Raw genomic sequence first — 19,735 nt, 5'->3', positions numbered from 1 at the left:
TGTGTGTGTGTGTGGGGGGGGGAATCCTGTTTTGCTGCATCAGCCCCTCCTGGGCTCCAGGTGGCCCTGTGGCAGAGGATGTGGTGAGCAGGCGACTGTCTTGCGTGAGGACGGGAGGCCTGCTCGGTGGTGCTGAGCTGTCCAGCATTTCAGCATTGCATTGAGCACCGGCTGCAAAAGGGATTCAGGGGCAGGGTGCTGGAAAGAGGAGGGGGGAGGCAGGGGGGAGCCCTGCGGGGGGGTAGGTGGGACGGAGGGAGAGGAGTGCGGAGGGCTCCAGGAGGGAGGCCAGCAGGAGACGAGAGACGGGCACCAGCCCAGCCACGCAGGATTCCCCGGCGAGGTAAGGCAGGCAGGGCCCGCTGGCTGGAGCAGAGGGGCGCGTGGGGATGGATGCTGCAAAAGCCTTGCTTGGAGCAGAGCCACGGCCGTGGTGGTGGCTGGGGGGAGGAGGGGGGATGTATTTTGGCAGCGATCCAATCTGCTGTGTCTTTGTAAGGGCATGTGTTTTTTCTTTCCCCTTTCCGGCGGAGCAGTCGGTGTAGGTGGGGCAGGGGGAGGAGGCCGTTGGTCTGCCTCCGAGGAGTCCAGGGGAAAGGGGGCCAGGCATTCGGATGAACAATATTTCCCCCTGCGCGTGGGTTTGCGGGTCTTCCGTTGCATCAGTGGGCTGGTTTGAGGCTGCCGAGGTTTGCCGGGGGCAGAGATCACCTTCGCTGCTGGATAAAGGCTGAGATGCCAGCCAGGGGAGGCACACGCTCCGGAGAGAGACTCTCCCATTTCTAACTACAGCAGTTTTACAGTTCCCCCTTCGCAGCGTGGCCGGGAGAGAAGGACATCCAGCTCTTCTCCTTGAATGGATAAACCAAAGAAAACAAGGTTGCCCATGGGCAGGGATGGAATGGCTCTAGGGACCAGGGGACCAGGTCATTCCCCTGCCAAGAAAGAGAAGGGTTGCTAAGCCAAGGCTGTACCCCTGGGTTCAGTCCTAATAGTCCCCACTCACCCTAGGTGTTGTTTAAACCCCAGCAGCTTCGGAGGAGCATGTTACCCTCGAATGTGATTCTCTCACCCGGTGAAAGAGTTTAGAGCAATGCCAGTAGCTCTTCTAAAAACCAAGAGGGATGGGCAAGAAGTAGTGGTGGGCAGGGAGTTGCAGGTAAGAGGGGCCCACTGTCGTCTTAGTGGTGTCTTGCACTTCTGTCTCCTTGGAGCTAGGGAATTGGACTCTTCTAATTGCCTTTGTGTTCTGCACTCCAATTTAGCTGGTGGGAGGGCTGGAGCAGTGCGGGTGGCTAAGAGGAAGTTTAGCAAATTTCAGGTTGGCGTGTGATCTTTCATTAATTAATTCATCCTGGAGCAGGGAGGGGCCTGAAATTTTCTTAGGAAATTTTGGGTAGCAGTTTGACTTCGTTTTTTGTGTGTGTTTTTTTTAAAATTTGCACAGCGAACGGTTTCTCTTTAAAATAACGTGGTCTGAGTGTTTTGGGTTTACAGAATTGGGCTTTGAGACAGCTACTGCAGAACGGTTTACTTCAGTGAGGAATAGTTAGAGATTATCCTGCAAATATATCGAGACACATAGACCATGGCAACATATAGTCATGCAGTAACGATACAGTAGAAATTCCATACAGATATTTGTATGCCACTGTTTGGGGAATGAGTGTTAGATGATAGAACTGTGTGTGTTCATTCACATTATATACCTATGTGTGTGTACACACACACACGTTCTGAGATCTAGGTTTTTTGCTCCTTGGCAGGTTACCACGTCTGACATAGTAAGATCCAGACCTGTCCTGTGCTTGGCCTTTGCACTCACTGCTGAGGCTAGTAACAGCATCCTAGGGCTCTGAACTGCACAGAACACCGTAGCCAGTCACCCTGAAGCCCCACGCTGTGCTCTTTGGTTTATGCGTAACTAGTGACAGTTAGCTGGCCAGAGGGCTCCTCTGCGTGCCATCCAGCCTTCCCTTTATGGATGTGTTGTTCCAACTGAAACTGGGGGCATCTGAAAATGGGTGCATGTCCTCCAGCTCCTTCTGAGCCCTGACTGTTGTGTATGCCAAGGGCCCTAACCCCCTTCGTGACCCCCCAAGTATCAGGGATTGTAATCTGCCTGTTTCCCCTTGTTCTGGGCTGCACGTTTCCACCCTTCCTCTTCCTAATCACACGATGTGTCCCATACGTGCAGACAACTTACATATGTGCACACCTTGACATGTACGCACACCCTCACTCTCCCACAATCTCACTGCCAGCACCTGCTTTGAACGACCCTTCTACTCCGCCTTGCAGCCGGGAGCCCAAGGAAGTTCCCCCAGAGTGGCAGGGGAGCTGCTGAGCTAGCTGCGAAGGAGGCAGAGGAAAAATGCAAGATGTTTCTTTCCATAGGCTCAGAGCATCCCCAGCCAGAGCCAGGAGTGTCATGCCCATCATTCTCCAAAGGGAAAATGCTTCTCCTTCCCAGATGAGCCATGGGATCAACTGCCCCCCAGCCGGCTCTTCCATTGAGGAGGGCGCAAATGAGAACTCTATTCTCGAGAAAGCCGGGTGCCCTTGTAAGTCCAGGACTTCCGTGCAGCCTCTCCTATCTCTGGCAGAGAGTGGCTGGGCATGCTCGGAATCTATGGAAAGAAGCAGCGTCTCGCAGATTTCTTCCGTGTCCCTGCACGACTAGCTGGAACGACCTCCGTGGCTTCCGAGAGGGGCTTATTTACGGTGGTTGTGACTCTGAGGGAGAGACTGTGGGGCTTTTTAAACCAAAGTTTACACCAATCTGCCTATCCTTAAAAGGACATTTCCTCTTTGTACGTTTCCTGCTCTGTGCCACGGGAGAAGTGGCGGAGTTCCAGACAGTCTGCTTTTCAGAAAGAGACACCGCACGTTACCAGGCTCAGTGGCTGACAAGCTCTGGCTGGGGCTGCCCGGATGACACTCCATGACCAGAGTAATCCCTTCCGGTGTTAAAATCTATGATCAGTGACCCTCTGAGCTGCCGCTGGACCATAACACACTGTCTAGTTCTATAACATGCCTCCTGCTGCACCAGACCAGACGAATGATCCATGTTGTTTGTTGTCCGGCCTTTTGCCAGCCCATAACCATGTTGATCTAGTCCCATGTCCTGCCTCTTGCCAGACTGGAGCAGGCCCATGACCCCCCTAGTCAGAGCCGTCCTTCTGGCCTGCTTGATGCAGGAGGTGGGATGAGATGATCACAATGGTCCCTTGAACCCTGTGAACTTATTCTGCTTCCTTCCAGGCGGGAAGACAGCAGTGGTCTGTGTAGTCTGCTCCCCTGGCTCATGGAGCATAGCTCAGTCACCTCCTGCGCCCTGCTTCTGAGAGCACCCAGTGCTCTGTTTGCCTCTGCAACACCCTGGGAGTTGCACAGGTTAATCAGAGGGTGAAGGAGCATTTTCCTTCTTACTGCTTTTGAATTTGCTGCCTTTACGTGGAAGGCACTGCTTCCTCTTTCGTGGTTTCTGGGAAGTGGGAGAGTAGCTCCCCTTTTAAGCTGGACAGTAACACGTTTCCCTTGTCCTCCTGTTCCATGGAGCAAATATTGATTCCTGAGCACCACCACCCCTCGGGCATGTGCTTTCAGGGGGGAAATAACAGGCCTGTTTTTGCTATGACATGGGACCTTTCAGGCCCAAACACCCCCTGTATTTGCTCTCATCTGGGAAGTTAGTTTTGATTGTGTGTGTGCGCTGCAGAAGTAGGGACCGTGGTTGATGGTTTGATATTTTGGCAGCAGTGGCTTTTAGGACAAGTTAGCTGGCTGGTCGCGGTCGGTTATTGCTGTTGCTGATTTGTATTTGCAGTAGCATCTAGAACGCCCAACCCAGGGCCCCTTGGTGGTAGGTGCTGTTCAGACAAATGACAGCAGGCAGTCCCATGACCCCAGTTGCTCACACCCTTCGTGTCAGCCAAGGCATGGCAAGTGGACGAAACAGACGAAGGGGCTGTGTGAGATGAGAGACCCATAAATCCAACCGAGCTTAGCAGGATAGCAGAAGTCCCAGCTCACCACTTGTATACCCCGGGCCAAATGGGAGTGAGGCATAGGCACATGGCAGAGGTGGGTTTTAAGGGGCCTTCTGAGTATAGACAAGAGCCTTTGCTATGCATGGGGAGGGTGGCATGGGACAGCATGGAGGGACTTGGAGGAGAAGTGCCTAGGTAGGCAACTGAGGCCACCGGCAGATAGGGGTTGATGGCTTGATAGGTTACTGACATAGGACTTGCCGCATGTCCCACAATGGGTCAGGAATAGAACCCAGCACCTGCTCTAACCAAAAGCCCATACTAACCCCCTCCCCCCAACCCACGAACTCTGCAAGAGGGTGTTGTTACAAGGCACAAGTGTGTCTTGGATTTAAGATGAAAATGAGAATGTATAGCACTTATACATTGATTTATTCTCAGACCTCAACTAGTCCTCTCAGCGAGGTAGGTGTGCAAATGTTACAGGCCAGAGTGTACTGATGGGGAAACTGAGGCAGGGTGGGCATTAATGCAATATTTTCAAAGGTGACCGTAATGGGAGGGAGCCTCCATTTTTGGGCGCCCAACTTGCGACACCGAGAGACTGATTTTTTTCAGAATCTCTGCGTCCGAGCCTTTTAAGTCCTAGCCCTCTGGTCTAACCCTGCCCCAATGCTCACTATTCCAGCGGTATAGAGCTACTGTCCGGGGGGGGGGAGTCTCTGAAGTTCCTTGCTTGGCCCCCAGTTCAGGGCAGCCCTTAAGCATGTGCCAGGCTGCCCTGATGGGGGATGCTTTCCTGAATTGGTCTATGTGCTGTCCAAACCTCCAAATAAAAACCTGACTCTGAACCATGTGTGTCAAAAGCTGCAGGGTTATAGGAGCTCTCCTATTTAATAGGAAGGATAATCTGTCTAAGGTGTATATCTGGCCTCCATCGCCCCAGCATCTGAGCAGCTCACAGCATTTAATGTATCGATGCTGCCAACACCCTGGGGGTAGGGTAGTGATGTTATCCCTATTTTACAGAGGGTGAACTGAGGTGCCCTAGCCATGAGCCCATCCTTCTTTGGGGCTCAGGTGTTCCTGCGCTTGGCAGAACTGTGCTGGGGTCAGGGCTTGGCAGGGCCATGGAGAGCCTGACAGGACGTCCGATGGTACGAACCAGGGTGCCCCCGCTCACATATCCCATCCCTCCCCTCTCTTGACAGGTGACACACAAAGTTGTAGAATGTCATCAGCCCAGGAATAGCTGCCTCTGTTCTGTAACCCTGATGGATGGGAATCGCCGGCAGAGGGTGGGAGCCACCTGTGGGGTGGGGGGGAGGAGAGCGTTTCGCTGGGGTTGGGGGCGGTTCAGCCCCAAGCCTGTTCTGACGCAGACCCAAGCTGCTCATGGCGAGGAGTTTGTCACTTGTCAGAGGAGAACCAGAAAGTTGAGGGAGGGAGAGCAATCATCAGCCTCGACAGAAATGCTCGGCTTCAAGGGACCCGGTGAGGTTATTCCGCCTGGGTCCTAGCTCTTTTTGCCAGCAGGTGGGATTTGTTGTAGCAATTTCTCTTCTGCCCCGGCAGTACGGGGGGGTCCCTGTTCCCTGGCAGTGCCTGCTGCCGCTGAGGGGCTGATCCCCAGCTGCCGAGCTTGGAAATCCCCCAGGCGGGAGGGGTTCGGCTCCCTGGGGCAGATCTCTTCCTTTAACACAACATGGGAATGAAGCGTGGCAGAAGGGAGCTCGCTGGCTGGCCCCGGAGACTGCAGACCTCTTGGTGGCCATGGAACAGGCCCAGCATGGGCAGGAATGGCAATGATGCTATGCAGGGGGAGGAAGAAAGGTCCAGTGGTTAAAGGGCTAGCCTGGCCCTCCGGTAGACCTGGGTTTGCTTCCTGCTGTGACCCAAACTCCCTGCCTGATCCTGAGTAAGTCACTGAGTGCCTCAGTTCCCCCATCTGAAATGGGGTTAATAGTTGTGCCTGCAGACATGAGGATAAACATGCAAACGGCTGGATGGTGCTGCGGTGGTGAGGGACGCTCTAAGTAGACAAGCAGCAGTTTCCCCAGCCATGCCTCGCGAGAAGGAAGCTTGTTCTTGGGGGTCTAGTCACCCCTTGAAGGGGGACCAATAGCAGAGACGGATTCTGCCACCAGAGACCCCCCCCCCGCCCCGCCTCATTCACAGAGGCTGCTGAATGACTGCCAGCAGCCCATGAGGCCTTGTGGTCATTGATCTGCCCTGGATTTGAGTTATTGACCTAGAGGTGAAAGGGTCTCTGTTCCCTCCCACAACCTCTGCAGCCTTCAGAGCCCTGACACGGCTCCCCTGGGGCCCAGCACCCCGGTTCAGTGGAATTAGCATCCCCAGTAAGCAGCTGCCTTTGCCGGTTGTCAGCATTGCTCTGAAGTGAGGCCCGGGTACAGTGGGTTTCCCCACGTCACACTGTGCTGCCCCTGCAATGTCTGGCCAGCCAGGCGTTTCCCAGGGATTGTTTGTACTGGGGCCTGAGTGCAAACCATGGAACAAGTCGAGGGCCAGAGGCGCTGCATGCTCCCAGCTGGAGTTGCTGGCCCTCTCTGCCACTGGCCCAATAATATATAGCACTTCGACCCCACAATGCGTCTCCCTGGTGCTTTGCTAATGTTCACACCACTCTTCTGGGGGAGGCACGAGAGGGACACCTGTGTATGTCACATCCGTACCACAGCCATGTATGTACACCACGTGCATCTATTGGTCCATGTCTGTGCGTACACCGCATGCATGCATGTCCAAGAGTGTGTGTTCATCACATGCATATGTGTGTTCTTGTGTGCATCCAAGAACAGGTGTGAGGCGTTAGTCCAGTACTTGAGGAGCCGATGTATTCGTCAAAGGAATTGCCCCATGGCTATTCTGCAGCGCTCAGGGCTGGTTTCTACTAGGAACTTATTTCGGCATAGCTGTGTCCCTCAGGGGTGTGAAAAATCCACAGCCTGACCGACGTAGCTGTTCTGACCTAACCCCTGCTGTGGACAATGCTAGGTCGACAGAAGAATTCTGCTGCTTTTCGGGGAGGTGGATTTAGTCTGCAGAAGAGAAGCGTGAGGGGGGATTTGATAGCAGCCTTCAACTACCCGAAGGGGGGTTCCAAAGGGGATGGAGCTTGGCTGTTCTCGGTGGTGGCAGATAGCAGAACAAGGAGCAATGGTCTCAAGTTGCAGTGGGGGAGGTCTAGGTTGGATATCAGGAAACACTATTTCACTAGAAAGGTAGTGAAGCACTGGAATGGGTTACCTAGGGAGGTGGTGGAATCTCCTTCCTTAGAGGTTTTTAAGGCCCGGCTTGACAAGGCCCTGGCTGGTATGATTTAGTCGGGGATTGGTCCTGCTTTGAGCAGTGGATTGGACTAGATGGCCTCTGGAGGTCTCTTCCAACCCTAATATTCTATGATTAAGTACAGCAGCGGGAGAGGCCCTCCCATCGCTGTAGTTGCGGGGTGTCTGCGCTGGGGCGTTTTAAAGGTAGACATTGTCCCCGTGGTTTTATTACCGGGAAGAAGGTTCTTGGTGGATTGGAACCTGAAGCCTGGGTTTAAACTGAGCTGGTGAGAACGCTCAGCTGGGCCTTTGGGGTGGGAGGTTCCTCTGGCCTGGTGCACATTTGCCCAGTTGGAATAGTGGTGCGCTCACATGGCTGATGGTATGTGGGTGGGTACACAGGGCTGGTTTCAAATGCTCACTATGGGAGGGGTAGAAGAAGCCGTTCGTACTGACAGCTCTGAATGCAAGGGCCAGTCATTTTGCCATGGACAGTAACAACCGGCGTGCTTAGAGTGTTTGACGTCCCAGGTTCTCTGGAGAGAGTTGTCACCTCGGGACATGAGGGTGGGCCGGGAGACCATGGAAAGATCCTGCAGTAAGGACAGTGCCCACTTGTGGTGTTTAGCACTCAGGAGAGATCTGACCAATGCACACGCTTGCTGTGAAGTCCTTGATTCCAGTGCTGGGGAAATTGCCGGCGCCGGCTGCGTCTGGCAGGCAGGAAGCCTGCCTCTCAGTTAGGGACCACGTTAGGAGAGCAAGGATGAGCTCCTCAGCTGGTGTAAATCTGCATGTGCCCCTCAAGGCAAAGGAGCTTTGCGGAATCTGTCCCTGGGGCTACAACAGCCACCTCCCATTTTTCTTGCCTGGAGGAACTGAAACTTCCCAGGAAGGGGCTAAGGGGGTTTTGTTTGCACAGGATCATTTACCATTTCCTGTCCCTTCTTTGGCACTTGGTGTATCCTCCAGCTGGCTGGGAGAGAGGCAAATCACAGTGGGAGAGGAGGGGACTCGATGCACACATGGCCCATGGCCCCAGGCGGGCAGCAAAAGGAGAGAGAGAGGGGGGTGGGCGAATGAATCTGGGGGAAACATTCTGTGTTATGCCAGGCCCCTCCATCCCAGCTGTGTTGACACAGTTCATACCTGGCCCCTTGCACTGCCCCATTCTCCCCAGCTCTGCCATAATGCCCCTGTTCGGACTGTCAGCACCCCCTGCTGTTGCAGTCCTGCCCCTCCCCCCAAACACAGCTATGCACATGCCTGTCTATCTTATAGCCCCCCTGTGATTCCATAGCATTTAAAGCCAAAAGGGATCACTGGATCATCCAGGTCATCTGCCGTACACCACCCAGCACCCGCCCACTAAACCCAACAAAATCCATCCCTGGCCTTTCCCCAGCTCTGCCTGTGCCCCTCTATCCTGTCCCTCCCCCCATTCCTGGCGTCTGTGGAGTAGAGATTCCTAGTTACGCTGAGCCAGGCTTTGAAGCACAGTGATTTGGCAAGATGCATAAACAGGGATTGGATTGAGAGCCGCCAGCCTGCGATCCCCATGTAGCTGCTGGAACCCAGGTCTCTGCGGGTGAATGGCTAGTGCAAGGACTGGGCAGTACTCTGGCAAAAGGCACCTTGTTGCACTGTGGGAGGGAGCTGGGACATGCGCCCCGGCATGATTCAAAGACTGGAACTTAGAAGAAGGTTTCTAACCACCAGAGGGGCGAGGTTCTGGAAGAGCTGCTCTGTAGGCGTTGTGGGGGAGATAACTGGATTTGTTTTAAGAGCGAGCTGGGCAGGTTTATGAGTGTGATTGTGTAACGGGTTTGCCTGTGAAGGTAGGAGGCAGCAGCTCTGGGGCTCGCTTCCTGTTTATCTTATGTTCCTAAACCTCATGCTTTGTGGTTTCAACCAGCTCCTGGCAGGGATCCCCCTGCCCCAGTGTATTCTGGTTTTGGGGTTTTTTAAACTTTCTCTGAAGCATCAGGGCTGGCCGTGGCTGGAGAGGGGGCATTGGGTGGGAGGGCTGGGCTGGCTGGTTCTTGCTCACATGCTCAGGGTCTAACTGGTCGTCATGTGGGTTCCCCAAGTCAGATTGGTAGTGGAGTGGGGGGGATGTTCGCCTTCCTCTGTAGCAGGGCTGGGGGGGGGATTGCTGGGATTATCTGGTTCTGTCTCACTTAATTCCCTGCCATTGCGGGAGCCGCAGGCACTGCTGCCCTCGGCCTGTCCTGTTCTCTGCCTGGGGCTCGTAATAGTCTAGTCTCCTGGGGGCTGCGATATGTGGTCTCCCTTTGGCTGTTGGGGCTCATGTGGGGGTGCTGGTGCAGTGGACTGTGCTGTACAGGGGGGGTCAAACCAGCTCTGGCCTTAAACTCTGTGCCCCTCTGACTCTCGCACCTGAAGTGAAGCCGGGCAGGCCTGGCGTGAGGGGGCGAGGAGCAGCTCATGCTGCCATGCATGCTGGTGTGATGCCAAAGGGAGAGGGCAGGAGGGCAGGGACCACCTGCTCCCCGCACTCCTGTCATCTACCGACGTCGCATCCTTTGTGCGCGCTCAGAGCCCCCCCGGCCGTCTGGACGAGCTCCCGCCGAGGCTCGTAATGTTGGCGATTCAGCGTATCGGAGGATAGGTTTGCGACGGGCCTCGCTCCCCTCCCGGACTGGCATGGACAGGCGCGAGGGCCGTCGGCTTGCTGGTGGTGCAGGCACTGCGCTGCTGGGCCTCGCCGGGGGCACCTGGGCCCGTGGGAGCCGTGTGTGCCGGGGCTGGAGCGAGCCTGGGGAACAGCTCGGGGCTGAGAGGAGGCCCTGTTACCATGGCACCAGCAGCCTGTTCCCCGGGGCTTTCGTGCGCGGCACACGTGTGATTGCTCGCGGCCCTCGGAAAGGGGAGAGGGACAAGGGTGGGAGGGAAGCTCACCTAGCTGCAGACCTGGTCCCTCGTCCCGAGGGAGCCCCCTCCCCACCCAACCCCGTTAGCCCTGTCCCATGGGAGCCCTCCACTACCCACATCCTGGGGGAGCCCCCCATCTGACCCCATTAGCCCTGTCCCGTGGGAGGCCCCCACTACCCACATCCTGGGGGAGCCCCCCACCTGATGCCGTTAGCCATGTTCTGAGGGAGCCCCCCATTACCCGTATCCTGGGGGAGCCCCCCACCTGATGCCGTTAGCCATGTTCTGAGGGAGCCCCCCATTACCCGTATCCTGGGGGAGCCCCCCACCTGACCCCGTTAGCCATGCTCTGAGGGAGCCCCCCATTACCCAATCCTGCAGGAGCGCCCCACCTGACCCGTTAGCCCTGTCCCATGGGAGGCCCCCCACTACCCACATCCTGGGGGAGCCCCCCACCTGACCAGTTAGTTCTGTCCTGAGGGGTCCCCCCCATTACCCCTATCCTGAAGGGTCACGTTAGCCCTGTCTGAAGGGAACCTCTCCCCCTCTGCCCTAGTTTAGGCTTCACGAGTGAACACTTGTGCCGTGTCGCCCGTCGTTCTCTGTCCTCTGAGCAGGCCCCGAGTCACCCTCCTGTGAGACGATGGGCCAGAGGGTTCCCAGTTAGGTCGGAGCTCCCTTCTGCCCCGGAGGAAGCTCTAGAGAGACCTCCGGCCCCCTTCACCCACGCCTCCCCTATCGAGCGTTACCCTTCCTCTTCCAGTCCCACCTCGAGGGCCTGGCCGAGACTGGGGCCCCGTTGTAAGTGGGCAGCGGGGAGTCTGGCGCCCCAGGTACAAAAGGCTCACGCCCCAGGTGCTCAGAAGCACAGAGGCATCCATGATTGCCCGCCAAACAATGGCTTAGCGGGGGGGGCGGGGGGGCTTTTGGTATTATTGCAGTAGCCCCTACCAGGCTCCATTGTGCTAGGCGCTGCATGTACACCGAGCGAGGGACCCCATTCCACAGAGCTCGCCGTTTACACAGACAAAGGTTGGCGCATCATCCCCACTTCACAGATGGGGTGGGGAGCGGAGTCCAGAGCGAGTGACATGCCCAGGGTCGCACAGGGAATCTGGGGCAGGGCCAGGAGTTGACCCCAGCTCTTCCTAGTGACAAGGCTGCACAGGGAGGCTCCCCCTGGGTGTGCACGCTGTCCATCACACTGCGGAGGGCTGTGCTCATGGCATCCCATCGAAACCCACCGAAGAACAGGTCCCGTGGTTCCCACTGACGATGGGGCCAGGAGTTGGTATTTGGGGCGGCAGATGTCGCCTGGGGGCTGGCGCGCTGCCCCCTGTGGGAGCTGAAGTTCTTGTGGGCAGCGCTGGTGTTTTGGGGCCTGTCGTCCATCCGTCAGCCTGGAGAGCTGCCCCTGCCAGGGGACGTGTCCGCTGAGGGGGCAGGACTGGCATGCCAGCTGCTGTGTAGAAGGAAACCCAAGAGCCCATTAATTACAATACCTCAGTGCACCTGCTGGGCTGGGAAGAGGCTACACAAACAATGTGCCTACAAAGCTGATCCATTTCCCTGCAGCTGGGACAAACAGAGACGCAGCAAAATGAAGTGACTTGCTTCAGGTTACATGGGGTCAGCGACAGAGCTGGGTGTAGACGCCTAGATCCCCAGTCCTGCGCCTGTAACCACTAGGCCACACGCCCTCACCAGGTCCCCTGCAAGGGCATCTCACTGTGTTTTGCAGTGGCTCTGGGGCTCCCTAGCCCTGCCTGGATAATTGGGCTGCCCAGTCGTCCTCCCCAGCTCTTCCCTGGCTTCATGGCGAGTGCTGCTCTGTCTGCACGTCTGCCCAGCACTCTAGCCCCGGCTGAGGCCCCAGGGGGGAGCTGCCCGGATTTTCCCAGCGTACCCTGGCGAGACAGCACCGTGGGTGCGAAGGCAGAAGCACGGTTGTCAAGTGGATGTGTTTCGGGGGTGGGGGAGGAATGCCAGGTGGACACGGCTTGCCCATGTGTGCTGTAACCGGGGTCAGACGCAAGCCTCGCTGTCGTTTGGAACATCATTTACAGTGTCACAGCAGGGAGGGAGGCTCGGGGTGCTAACTGGGGACTGGAGGACGGGGCTGTGCACTGTTGGGGAATTTAATGGGGGAAGGGGAGCTTTCTGCCAAAAGTGGGGGCTGTGCCCTAGCGATTCCTGTCGTAGGCTGGCCTGTTGCACGGCTATTTCATTGCTTTCTCTGCTGGTGGGGAGAGGGTGACCTGTCTCCTCAACCCCCTTCTTCGTCCAATTGCAGGAGCACGTGGGCTAACTTGATGGCTAGCCCAGAGCACGGGCCGGGGACCACTGAAGAGCAAGCTGCATGGCCGGTTTGGGAGCTAAGGGGCTCGCCTTCCCTGCAGGACTGGGGCAGTGTCCCCCAAGACTTAGCCAGAGCTGGGGCTGGTCAGAGCAGCGTTACCACCAGACTAGCTGGGAGAGACAGGAAAGTGAGCCCCCACATTAATGCTACCGACTCCGTTAACCCCTCGCTAAACATGCAGCATGCTCAGTAGCTCAACAAGATGGACCTGCTAAGCAGTGACTGATGGAAAGACAATAGGTCCCTGCGAGAGCGCCCTGCCATCTTAGTGCTTGAGGGAGGACACTGCCTAGTGCTGCATGGCTGTGCAATGGGACGGGAGGTGCAAGTGACCTTGGTCTGCTCTGCAGAGGGCACGCTCCTGGTGCGCAAAGACCAGGGGAACCCCAGCGCTGGCCTAGAGCCCTGTGTGTCTAAACAGCCGTTTCCAAGCTCTCTTTGTGACATTCCACCCTGACCCCTGTGACTTGGAGAGTCAGGCCATTCATCACTGATGTCGTTAGATCAATGACATCAAGGACCCAAATGGGAGCACTGGGGAGGAGGGGCAGGCAGCTCGGCTTAGCCCGCAGAAAGCACGCCCACGCTGGGGAGAAGATGGGGCACAGCTGTAACATCTGGCTTCTCGGCAGAGCTTTGGGGCCAAGGGGCAGCCCAGGCCACAGCCCTGTGCACTGGCTGGTCTGAGCTGCTTTTTCCACCTGCATGCACGGGGCCCGATCCTGAGCGTTGGCAGGTCCCATAGGAACCAATAGGCGTAGCAGCTGCTCAGCCCCTCCGTTCAGGATCAGGCCCAGTTTGCAGCCTGCGTGCCCCAAGCTTTAGCCCTCTTACGTAATCCCCCTATAACTGCTTATATTTCTGGCATAAATCCCCCCCTATGCTATTTCCAGCCCTGTAATACATCCCTTCTTAGCATTTCTGCTGCTGACATAAGCCCCCCTCTTTATCCTGTCTCAGTTATAAAACCCCTCCCTAACGTCTGGCCCGCAATGTGCTGACCCCTCTCCCATTGCCCCAGTGGGCTTTCTATACCCTAGCTAAGACACTGGCCTTAAACCCCCCAGAATAGCGGACTTTGCATTGCTCAAATGGCCAGCAGCAAGCACTTTGTGCCTGCAGTCGCCTTTGCTGAAGCCCTCAATAGCACTTATCATCCGAGGATCTCAAAGCACAACATTTACAGATGGGGAAATTGAGGCACGGAGTTACTGTGACCCCACTGAGATTTTGCTGTCAGTAGCAGAGCAGGGACTAGAATCCTGCTGTGACTCCAATGCCCCGCTCTCACCCTGGTTGCTATAATTAATAATAATAATGATATTGGGCTGTAAACGAACGTAGCGCTGCATGACTCAGAGCCGGCCATCCCACGCTGCTGCGGAAGTCAGCTCAGCGGAAGTGTTGAGAAGCGGGGCTGTGATAGTAGACTAGAGTGTGGGGCTGCTAATTGGGATTATATAGCTATATATGGATATGCCGGAGAGCATTCCCCCACCAAAAGCGTGGGAGCCCCATCGTGGGCCTGTGTGTTTGCTGCCACATGCTGTCTGCGTGGATGGCAGATGCTTGCACAAAGCCTGCTGCTGGATTGAAAGCAGCATGATCCCTGGGAAGTAGCAGGCTGCTCTGTCCGTATCTGAGCCTGTGTGCTGTGTGTGGAGGAAGGCTAAGGGCATTCAGGTATCTGATTCCACCAGCTGGTTGTGTGATTAAGCAACACAACATCCCTGATTTGACAAACCCAGAATTTACCACACTCCTTTTAAACTGCAGTGCCTGTAATCCCGAGAGTGGGATTTTGTCCATCCCCTTGATTTTATGAAAGTTTCCAGTGTCTGGAATGGTTTGAAAAAGGACCATGCGTGTATATGGAAATGAGAGCATCGACAATTACATTAGACAAAGAGGAAATGAGATTTAGAAGAGAGATTTTTTTATTTGGGCTGCACGTGGAAGGTGCTCAGATACTATGGTGATGGGTGGCAGTATTAATCCCAAAGATAAACCCTCATGCTTCAGGGCATAAACCAGCCACTAACTGACAGTGGTCAGGAAGAAATGCTTCCAGTGGGCAGGTTATTCTGTAGCTGTGGGATTTCTTGTCCCTTCCTCTCTAGCATCTGCTGCTGGCCACTGTTGGAGACAGGATACTGGACTAGGTGGACCTGGGATCTGATCAATGACTGGCAATTCCTATGGTGCTAGGGCATCCTCAAACCAGAATTCTAGCCAGCTTCTTTGCGTAACTGGTGATAATTGCCCCTCTCTCTCCTGCTGTTTCACTGCCTGGTCCATGGGCAATGGGTGGTCTGCCTGGTCCATGGGCAATGGGTGGTCTCATTGCATAAAGCTATCCAGTCCTTTTGTTTTGTGTATGGGTTAGAACATGGAGGTGTGGACTTCTGGGTTTTATTTCTGGCTCTTCCAGTGACTTTACAGTGTGACCTTGGACAAGTCACTTTAATAATTCTGTGTCTCAGTTTCTCTGTCTCAGAAATGGGAACAATACTGAGATATCAGGGTTGATCTCGTTCTCACACATGTTTATTTCTCTATTTAATAATAATAATGTCATAAAATATCACATTTCTAACTCTGTGCACTGCCATGGTACCTTTCATCTCAGGCTCTCCAAGCTCTTGAGAAAGGTTCCCTAAGAACCATCCCCATTTTACAGATGGGGAAAGTGAAGCACAGAAAGATGTCGCTTGCCCAAGTCCCACAGAGGGTCAGGAATAGAACCCAATCCCTCTCTAAAGGTCTAACCACTAGACCCCGGTTCTCAACCTTTCCCATACCATGCCTCTATGTTATGATGGGAAAAAAGTTTCAGGACCCCTCTGCTCCCATCTAGCCCTAAAGAAAGGGAGGGTGGGTTTGCCTCGTCTGGACCCGTGTCTGACCCCCAGAACCCATGCACTAGGCCATACTGTGTTTGTTTGTACACACGCCTGGGAGAGCGATAGCTATGTAGAGTGGCTTCTCATTGCTATACTTCCGGGCCAAACCATCTGCTGGTGTGCACACTTCACCGCCTCCAGTTGAGCTACCCCAGCAGGGAATTTGGCCCTTCTGGGGCTGCCTGTGTAATCCCAGTGAGATGCACAGGATTCGGCTCTTTAGCCCCGGGTCGGCAGGGTGGGTGGGCGAGGAACACATTGTAGCAAGCAGCCCTGCAGGCAGCCGTCCGCAATAGCCTGTCAGCTGAGCTGAGCCTGTTCCCTGAGGGGAAGCTGGAAGTGGCTGGCCATTCCCTGGGGTCCCCACATCAACTCGGAGAGCTGCCTCCCCATTAAGCTAGGAACAGTTTCCCACTCCGCTTAGAAATGTGACTGTTGCATAAGGAATCCAGCGGCCGGGCTTGAAAGGTACAGGATGTTCCCCTCCCTGCAGGCCGGCTGTCCTGTAGGGTGAGCTTGGAGCTGGAGAAGTGTCCATTTCCATATCACTTCCTCCTCACATTACATCGCAGCTCACCCCCCAAACCCCGATCTCCTGGTTCCCGCATAAAGGCCTCGCTCATTCATTGCAGCTGGAATTTCCAAAGGACTCTAACCCCCTTAGGCTCCAGGTTAAATGACCCTCCCCCAGCCATCACGTGTCTTTCACACTGATTTGTGTGAGCACCATCCATGCACGAGAGACTAGCGGGCTTTAGGGGTGGCTTTGGAATAGCTTCTTGCCCTACCTGTGTTTTAAGGAGATCTGCTCCCTGAACTCTATCAGGTGACTGGCCTATACGCTCTGCGTGTCACGGCCCCGAGGGAGGTGGTAGGGGGTCTGGGTTTTCAGCCCCCTTGGGAGTGATGTCACATTGAAGCCCGAAACCTGGTAACCGTGATCTCACCCACGCAGGTGTTATTAGTGCCTCTTTCTCTCTTATTGTGTCTAGAGCAGCGTTTGAAGAACACGCTATGCAATTGCTTTACCCTGACGTACCTCGCCTGGGCCGTGCCTGGCTGCGCCGAAGAGGGTTGCCAGTTTGAATGTGCGTGTGTCTTCAGTCTGCCCTGCCATCTCTGGGAGCAGATGCGTTAGCCGGGGGGCTAGCCAGATGGATCATCTGTTAGGTTAGCCAGGAGAGTTGTCTCAAAGTGGCTGTGTATGGTCAGGGTTTTGCTGCCCGTTCTGGATCTGAAAAGCATAGCTGTGCTCCAGGGCATAACTGTCTCACCTGTGGGGGTTAGCAGGGGCTTTATTCCCACCTTGCAATTTGTCACTTTCATTCTGTTCTCTTTTGCCTTCTTCTCAAGCATGAGGCATAGGGCGGGCCAATAATGTGTTATTCAGGAGGTCAGGGCAGATGATCAGAATGGTCCTGGCTGGCCTTAAAATCTAGGGCTGAAATCCTGGCCCTGTTGAGTTTTGCCGTGATTTGCAATGGGGTCAGGATTTCACTTTACGATGAGGTGTGCCAACCCCGCCAGGAGGGGGTTACTGAGGGCCTGTGGGCCCAATCAACCCTGTCCCTCTACACCTACAGGAGGTGTGGCAGGGGGCTCTGGCCAGTTGGGGCCTGCTCAGGAAGGAGAGGGCGAGGGCAGCCTGGCTACAGCTGGGTGCTCGGAGTCAGCCTACTAGGGCGGATTCCCCGGGGACAGGGAGACTGACAGGTTATTTGAAGACAGGCAGAGACTGGCAGGATGTCCCCCTCTTGAGTTCCCTGTCTCACTGGAAGGGCTGCAACAGGACAGTGTCTTAGTCAGAGGGCAACAACTCCATCACCCCAGATGCCATGAGAAGTGATGCCACCAAGCTGAGACCCTGCAGCAGGGTGAGTAAGGCTGTGCTAGGCCATGGGGAGTGCACCCTGCCACAGACTGGTAGACAAATCCTGTGCTCCTAAATATACGTTTATCCACGTGGCTAACTACTAATTATCCCCATGCACCGATTAAACGCCACCATGAAATCCACAGCCCATGGACGCTGTGGATCTTGTCAGACCACAAATGATTTAGCTACCACATTAATGAAGGGTGCTACATACTGTCTAGACACCTCCCTTACACTCCCGACATTCCCTGACGTGCTGTGCCTCAGTTTCACCATCTGTGAATTCGGGATCGTGATCCTTGGGTCGCACTTCACGTTAAGGTTCCATTTATAAATGCCTTTGCAAAGGTCAAATATTAACAGGTGCTTTAACATCTGTTAAGAGTGATTGTCATGGAGCCCCATGGGCTGGACTTTCTAGTAATGGGCTTATAACCATCCATTACATTCACAGACGCCAAGGCTAGAAGGGACCACGTGGATCATCTAGCCTCACCTGGTGTAGAGTGCAGGCCAGAGAACTACCCCACAATAATTCCAGAGCAGATCTTACATGCTGCTCACATCTGTCACACACTTATGGCACCTGTTAATCATTGATTAACCCGTTGTAAACAAACCCTTACTGTTCTTCCTTTCTCTCACTGTGCGTGTGTCTTGTCTATTTAAACTGGAAACTCATTAGGGCAAGGATTGTCTGTCTATGTACAACGCCTAGCACTGTGGTGCCTTGGTTTTGGAGGGGGAAATTTAGGGACTCCTGTAATAGACGCTGTTCCGGATCTAGGTATGAAGTGCAGGTTTATGGCTAGCAATGGAGCTGCATTATGAGTCAGCAGTGTGCCCTCGTTGCCAAGAAGGCTAACGGCATATTGGGCTGTATTAGTAGGAGCATTGCCAGCAGATCGAGGGAAGTGATTATTCCCCTCTATTCGGCACTGGTGAGGCCACACCTAGAGTATTGCGTCCAGTTTTGGGCCCCCCAGTACAGAAGCGATGTGGACAAATTGGAGAGAATCCAGCGGAGGGCAACGAAAACGATTAGGGGACTGGGGCACATGACTTACGAGGAGAGGCTGAGGGAACTGGGGTTATTTAGTCTGCAGAAGAGAAGAGTGACGGGGGATTTGATAGCAGCCTTCAACTACCTGGGGGACGGGGGCGGGGGGGGGGCGGTTCCAAAGAGGATGGAGCTCAGCTGTTCTCTGTGGTGGCAGATGACAGGACAAGGAGTAATGGTCTCAAGTTGCAATGGGGGAGGTCTAGGTTGGATATTAGGAAACACTATTTCACTAGGAGGGTGGTGAAGCACTGGAATGGGTTCCCTAGGGAGGTGGTGGAATCTCCATCCTTAGAGGTTTTTAAGGCCCGTCTTGACAAGGCCCTGGCTGGGATGATTTAGTTGGTGTTGGTCCTGCTTTGAGCAGGGGGTTGGACTAGATGACCTTCTAGGTCTCTTCCAACCCTGATATTCTATGATTAGGGACCACACAAGCTGAATCCATGTGCTGTGTGGACTACGTCTTCCATCTTATTGTATCCATCTGCAGACATGCTGGCTCCTCCTGCCTGAGCTTGAAAAGAGTCGGTCCAAAACCCAAGATCCAGCCACCTGCAAACTTTGAGGGGTTGGGGGTCAGCCCTAGCAACCAAGGACTCATCTCTCTTTTAAAAGACCCATCTCCTTTTGGCCTGGGTGGTGGTAGCACCCACTTTCCTCTTGCCTTCAGCCGTAGATGTAGAACAGTTCGTTCTTCTCCCGTCTGATTCATCTGGAGGTGGCCGCACGGGGTGATGGGCGGGAGTGAGACATTCCCTGCTGACCTGGATCTGAGCCCCATGTGAGCAACACTCAGAGTTGCAGAGCGAGGCTAAATATTGATTCGTTTTTGAAAAGCCAGATTAACCCTTTCTCCAAAGTTTTCTCCCTTCTGAGCTGGATTGTTCCCCCAGCTATTTGCAATCCACGAAGTCAGGAGCCCTGTTGCTTGGCAACCCTCTAGCTTCTGTACCAGATGACTGATCTATTTTAAAAATGTGTAAATATATTCTTCCTCCCTGCCCCGCTGGTGCCTAAGCCCTAGGGGCAAGTGCTGGCCAAACGAGCTGAGTCTCTTAGCAATTCGGGATAGATGCCAATCAGTGGCTACAATTCCCTCTGTACCCCTCCTCCCACCGACCGTAAACAAAATCCGTTAGCCAAAGCTTTTAAAAAATATGTAGCTCAAGGGTCTGATCCTCCTTGTTACTTACACCAGTGTAAATCTGGAGCGATTTCTTTAAAGTTAGTAGAGTAACTGGTGTAAAGGAGATCAGAATCAGGCCCCCTTGTCTCCTGGCTCTCAACCACCCTGACTGGTGCTTTGTGGCTCCCCACGGCAGCACATGGCAGGCACAGAGGGAAGCGCAGACGA

At 54.7% G+C, this 19,735-nt stretch overlaps 1 protein-coding gene across 1 annotated transcript in view; it reads left to right on the top strand.

Moving 5' to 3' along the window:
- The first annotated feature begins 271 nt into the window (after nt 1-271).
- Nucleotides 272-19,735, top strand: part of SRRM3 (serine/arginine repetitive matrix 3) — a 172,093-nt gene continuing 152,629 nt past the window's right edge. The window contains exon 1 of the mRNA XM_084650704.1: nt 272-343. The gene's annotated coding sequence lies outside the window, so the exon portion shown is untranslated. The remainder of the gene's footprint in view (nt 344-19,735) is intronic.

Source organism: Lepidochelys olivacea, assembly GCF_965140295.1.
Source record: "Lepidochelys olivacea isolate rLepOli2 genome assembly, chromosome: 17".
In the NCBI taxonomy this organism is placed as follows: Eukaryota; Metazoa; Chordata; order Testudines; family Cheloniidae; genus Lepidochelys; species Lepidochelys olivacea.
The sequence above is the reverse complement of the archived record's forward strand: the minus strand, read 5'-3'. Positions and strand labels throughout refer to the sequence as shown.